We start from the raw sequence: 6,453 nt of genomic DNA on the forward strand, positions 1-6,453 counted from the left end.
CAACCTCCGGTGGAGGCCCCTCATCACTAAGCATTACTATCTGAACAATCCCCCACACCACTTGAATTACTGTCTGAACTACTCTCCACTCCTCCACCCCCACCCACCCTCCTGGAAAAATTGTCTTCCATGAAACTGATCTCTGGCTCTAAAAAAGGCTGGGGACTGCTGCCCTGTGCTGTGCTGTGCTTAGTCGCTCAGTCATGTCCAACTCTTGTGCGACCCCATGGACTGTAGCCCACCAGGCTCCTCTGTTCATGGGGATTCTCCAGGCAAGAATACTGGAGTGGGTTGTCATACTCTCTTCCAGGGGATCTTCCCAACCTAGGGATCAAACCCAGGTCTCCCACATTGTGGGAAGATTCTTTACCGTCTGAGCCACCAGGGAAGCCCATGAAAACTGGAATGGGTAGCCTATCCCTTCTCCAGGGGATCTTCCTGACCCAGGAATCGAACCTGGGGTCTCCTGCATGGCAGGCAGATTCTTTACCAGCTGAGCTACCAGGGAAGCCCACTGCTGCCCTCGGTGATACCATTACAAGTTGTTTCCTTTGTCTAGAAACACAAGGCTAAATGACATATTAAATCCCCACCCCCACCCCAACACATCATACATGGTGGTGAAGAAAGAACAAGAGAGCTGAAATGAAGAGCTCCCTCTTAGAAAAACAGAGAGTGGGGCGCAGTATCTTCTGATCATGAGGTGGAGCATTAACACTAACACATGTATGGATGGGGATAACAGGACAGTGGGCAGAGATAACCGGGACACTTCTGCCCTGTGATGGAGAACGACCAGCCTGCCTCCCCTGGTTCCCCCCCGACAGCCTTGTCTGTTGACCCTGCAGTCATTACTAAGAGGGCCATTGGGTGGTTTTCCCTTCTCGGGGCTGTTCATTTCTTCCTAGAGTTCATGGGGCTGGAAATGCCCTCGATCACTTTGTTGCAGATAATCATTTGTCAGGTTTTGTGTTTTTCAGGCATTACAATTTTCTAAAACCTTAATAAGCTCTTGGTTGATTTGCAGCCAGTCAAATCCAAAGTCGGAATTATGGGTTCTTGAATGTAGACCACCGTCTGAAGGCTCCAGTCCCTTAGCAGCAGGCCTTCCAATTCTATCCATCTTCCTGATGACACACTGGGATGGGTGTAGGGAGGGGCAAGGCTAAAATTCCTTTTGCTTCCTGGCTGCATCCCAGAGCATAACTTTCTAGGCTGTGGAAGAAAGGAGATGTTGTAAAGTGTGTGAATATCATTCTACCTCTAGGTTCCAATCTTTTCTGTCTCTCTGTCTGAGCTTCCCTCACCTCACTTCAGCTAAGTTTAGCTTGAATAGAGAGTTCAGCTTTGCCAAACCACCACACTCCTCTCTGTCGGCCTGGACCGCTGACCGAGACAGGGTGGGCTCTGTCTCCTTCCCACTTAGCTTGCTTCATCCTTACAGGATGTTACTTAAGGCCTTATGAAGCAGCCAATCCTTTTCAATATATTTCCTTTTTCTATCTCTAAAACACAGTTCGAGTCTCAAGATAGTACATGTGACAGTTCAACCCAGCTGCTATGTGAGACATTACTGGGATTTCCAACTTCCCAGCCAAGAACAGAGGAATTCTTGGTGCTCTGTGTATGCCACTATGATTCAGCCAGTTCTAGTTTTTAGGATGCCACTTATAACGCCCCACTTCCAAAAGCTGATGTTGCTATCATTTAAGACCTACTCCCTGGCAAGTGAAAGAAAGCCACCTTAAGAGGGCTTAAGCAAACAGGGGGAATACACTGGTTCACCCAGATGGGTAGTTCATGGGGTCTTCTCTCTTTAGATGTGCTTGTGTCTAAGGTGTGAAATCATACCATCAGCCTGCTCTCTCTTGCTCTCTCAAAATCTCAGCTCTGTCTTCCTTTGTATTAATCTCACTATCAGGAGCCCCAGCAAAAAGAAAGTACCGCTTTTCTAATAGTTCCGGAGTCCCACGCTGACTCTCATTAGCCCAAAGTGGGTCACAGTCCCATCCCTAAACCAATCACCGTGGCTAGAGAGGATGCAATGCAATGATTGAGCACGTGCCCACACTTAGAGCCAACAAGTGAAAATTAAACCTAAAACACACAATCTGAGCTTCAGAAAGATGTTTTTCCCAAGAGAAAAGACTGATTCTGTTAACAGAAGAGATGGTAGCTGGGCAAACCATGGAAGTTCACTCTAACAATCATGACTGTGATGAATGGTGTGGCCCCAGAGCTAAGTCCAATGCCTGCCACACAGGGCATGCTCTGTCAATGTGTTGAATGAGTGAGTAAATAAGTGAATGAACTGAGAATATCTATTCCAATCACTCTATGGGGAAGCCCAGTGGAAAAGATGAACTCTTTAAAGACTTCCCTGAGGGACTTCCCTGGTGGCCTAGTGGTTAAGAATCCACCTTGCAGTGCAGGGGATGTAGGTTTGATTCCTGGATGGGGAAGCCCGTATGCTTTGGAGCCTGGGCATCACAACGAGAGAGTTTGTGTTCCACAATAAAAGGTCCCGTATGACGCAACAGAGACCTCAAGCGCTGCAACTAAGACCTAATGCAGCCAAAAAAAAAACAACCCAAACCTTTCCTGAGTTTTTATTTTAAAGCCTAATTTTAATGACTGCTGGATTTGCCTAACTGGAGATATAATCCTCTTCTCCTCATAGGGATCCTTCTTCCCAACACTGTCACCAGAAGGGAAATCTGGCAATATTTTTCCAAATGAAAACACAACAAATTTCTCTGAAGCAGCAAAGCTATATATTCATTCTTTCTTTAAATTTCTTTAAATAAATTTCATTCATTCTACAAGCATTTCTCAAGCACCTCTTCCATATCAGATACTATGCTATGTACTAGGAAATAGGTATAACAGATTATAATCTCTTACTTTAAGATGCTTAAGCCTATGGAGAGACCAACAAGTGATTTAAAAAAAAAATGGAGGCAGCTTATGGAGTAACAGATCATGGGCTTTGGAGTCTGACCCGGCCCCAGCACTGAATTCTGGTTCCACCTCTTAATTACCGTACAAACATCAAGAGTGTTATTAATCTTCTCAGGCTTCTTTTCTCCTTATCAGTAAAATTAGTTATAGTAATATCACCAACCTCATAGAGAGGTTGTATGAATTAAATGATCATATATATGAACAGCACATAGCTAGAGCCTGGCACAAATGGTAGCAATTCTGTTTGAGATTGTCAAAGATCAGAGGAAAAAACCCAATTCATTCTTTAGAAGTCAAAAAAGTTCTGATGGAAGAGATGAGAATGGAGCTGGTTCTTAGGGATGAGCAGGAGATCAGTGTAGCCGGTCTAAGAGGAGTGCATTCTGACAGAGGGAACAGTTTATTCAAAGCTTTGAAAACCCAGGGGAAACTGGTACACTTACAGAGCAGCACATATGTCTAGATGCCGGGCCTGTGGGTGGAATAGTGCTGGGAGAATAAAGGTATGAAATGCCAACATTCGGGGAAAGAACGAGGATCCCAGAACTTCTCTGTCCAATGGGAGTACAGGGCAACTGGGAACCCCTGACTGGTAACCATAAATCACCAGCGCCCCAGGTAAGTGGGTGTCAGAAGAGCCATTATCTCTCCCGTACACACATTAAGATGGTGTCTTTCAGATGGACCTGAGAAGTTGAGGGTCCATTTACCATTCCTTTCAAATGACTCTCAATAAATCACAGCATTTATTATTCACAATCTGGTTTGAATGGAGCAGAGATGTTGAGTCAGGGGTTGGGGGTGAAGGGTGTGTCTGGACTCCGAGGGGAAAGGTTGGGGGATTTAATGAGATAATATCCATAAAGCACTTTGATCTCCCAGAGGTGATATGCTGCAGCTCCTGCTCGGGGACTGGGAGATCCGGGGAGATAATGTTTCTAAGTAGAGATGCTAGCCTGAGCAATGCTAGACACAATGGAGGGTAAAGACTTGCTCCTTAAGTAATTTCCTTATCAGCATCACGACCAGAACTATCCATTACATCAGGAACAAAGAAATGCTGGTTAGGGGAGTGAGATCCAGACACTCAGCCTTCCACGGCACGAAGGAAGAACCCACTGTTCCCACCATGACCCACAACACACCAGCCACCCAGGTTCTGGATCCTGAGCACAGCCTTGGTCCTGAACTTTTCTCTCTCACTGAGCTACTGCCCAATTTTCCAACCTAACTCAGACTGCCAGTTGTGACAGAGGCAAAGAGGATCAGGATCTAGAGTTCCAAATTCCTGAGTAGCTGCTTATAGGCCCCTCATGAGCCCACATCACAGAAAGAATATCCATCTTTTGCTAGAAACAGGATGGGCTTCCCTGGTAGCTCAGCTGGTAAAGAATCTGCCTGCAGTGCAGCGAGATACTGGTTCCATGCCTGGATCAGGAAGATCCCCTGGAGAAGGGATAGGCCACCCATTCCAGTATTCTTGGGCTTCCCTGGTGGCACAGATGGTAAAGAATCTTCCTGCAATGAGGGAGCCCTGGGTTCAGTCCCTAGGTTGGGAAGATCCCTTGGAGGAGGGCATGGCAACTTACTCCAGTATTCTTGCCTGTAGAATCCCCATGGAGCCTGGTGGGCTACAGTCTATGGGGTCGCAAAGAGTCGGACATGACTGAGCGACTAAGCACAGCACCAACAGGATGGTAGTGGGGCAGGGGGTGGAGGAGGACTGGGCTACACATGTGAGAGGTGAGTGTGTTATTCACTCCTCTCACACTGCTCAGCGCCTCCTCTTCCCTGGATCACTTTCTTATTCCTAGCCATCAATACACACAGACACAGGAGACGCTCCAGTCCCATGAAGGAAGCATTCTGGAGAGCATCCAAAAGCGTGAAACAGTAAAGGAAATTATCCACAAAGAAGAGAGAACTTTAATTTTCCTTATCCCCTCCCCCAAAGCCTGCACCCCTTCCCAGTGACCCACTTTTATGTCCCTGATGACTATTTGAACATAATCCATTTTAGAATTCCTTCTCCTTACACACGTACATTAGTTAGGATGAAATTAACTGCTGTGACAGAAGAACTCCAAAATTTCAGAGGCTCAACATTGCAAAAAGATGATTTAAAAAATTTGTGATCAATGTGTCTATTTTTCTTCAGTCATGGGGAGGGGGGCAGGGGGTGTGGAGAGAGTGCTATGGACCCAATGTTTGTGTCCTCCGCCCCTAGATTCATATGCTGAAGCTCTAATCTCCAGTGTGAGGTATTGGGAGGTGGACTTTGGGGAGGCAGTTAGGTCATGAGGGTGGAGCCCTCAAGAATCGTATTAGTGCCTTTAGAAAAGAAGTGGTAAAGAACTCAACTGCATTGCAGGAGACATAAGATATATGGGTTTGATCCCTGGGTCGGGAAGATCCCCTGGAGGAGGGCATGGTGACCCACTCCAGTATTGTTGCCTGGAGAATGCCATGGACAGAGGAGCCTGGTGAGCTACATACAGTCGATGGGGTCACAAAGAGTTGGACATGACTGAAGTGACCAACATGGGCTCATTAGAAAAGAGATGGTCTCTCTCTTCATCACTTGAGGACACAGCAATGGAGGCATCAGTCTGCCAACCAGGAAGAAGGCCCTCACCAGGAACTGAACTGGCCAGCACCTTCATCTTGGATTTCCCAGAACCATGAGCAGTGAATTTCTGTTGCATAAGTCACCGGTCTACAGTATCTGTGTTACAGCTGCCCCAGCTAAGATAAAGTAGCTTGTGTTCCCTCCAGGAATTCAAGGCAACAGGCTCTGCCATCTTCATCAGGCGGCTTTCAGTCTCACCCTGGGGTTCAGCATCCAGTCTGCAAAGTGGGGAAGAACATGAGGGATCAAGCGTGAGAGACTGTTGTGGGCCAGGCCCTGCAGGAAATGCCTCGTATTCCCTGATGAGAATCCGGTTCCGAGGTCCGGGCTAAAAGTGAGGAAGGCAGGAATGCAGGGCTTCAGCAGCAGGCATAAGAGTCACCAGGTTTGCTGAGCAGCTCGCCAGTTGCCATGATATGGGTCTTCGAGGTCCAGATCGTGGAAGATTCTGTGAGAGGCAGAGGGGAGGCATTGGAGGAGGGCAGCAGCACCTGCAGACCCCAGTGAAACCAGTGGAAAACCACCTGGTGAGGGAGACTGACGCTCTGGCTGTGGAAACGCTGCCGGCAGGACCCGTATGAGCTGGTGAGCTGGACATGGGGCTGAGGCCGCAGAGGCCCAGGGCAGCGGTGACAGCTCTGGGCAGAAGTGGCCGTCGGGAAGACCAACCACACAGACAGTGGGACAAGCTTCGGGATAAAGACAGGAATTTACTTAGCTCCTTTTGGCCTATTTCTAAGTCTTTGAGGAAGACAACAGACATGTGGGAGGAGAAGAGGTCTGTGAATGAGATACAAAAATCCTCTGTGAGTGAGGGGAAGTGGCGTGGAGGCTGGTGAGTACCATCACAGGGGGTAGGA

At 47.6% G+C, this 6,453-nt stretch overlaps 1 non-coding gene across 1 annotated transcript; it reads right to left on the reverse strand.

Annotated features, from left to right (window-relative positions):
- Positions 1-434: 434 nt before the first annotated feature.
- On the reverse strand, positions 435-508 carry TRNAG-GCC (transfer RNA glycine (anticodon GCC)). Its single transcript has one exon. It is a non-coding gene; the product is annotated as a tRNA-Gly (tRNA).
- Positions 509-6,453: the final 5,945 nt, after the last annotated feature.

Source organism: Bos taurus, chromosome 8, assembly GCF_002263795.3.
Source record: "Bos taurus isolate L1 Dominette 01449 registration number 42190680 breed Hereford chromosome 8, ARS-UCD2.0, whole genome shotgun sequence".
NCBI lineage: Eukaryota > Metazoa > Chordata > Mammalia > Artiodactyla > Bovidae > Bos > Bos taurus.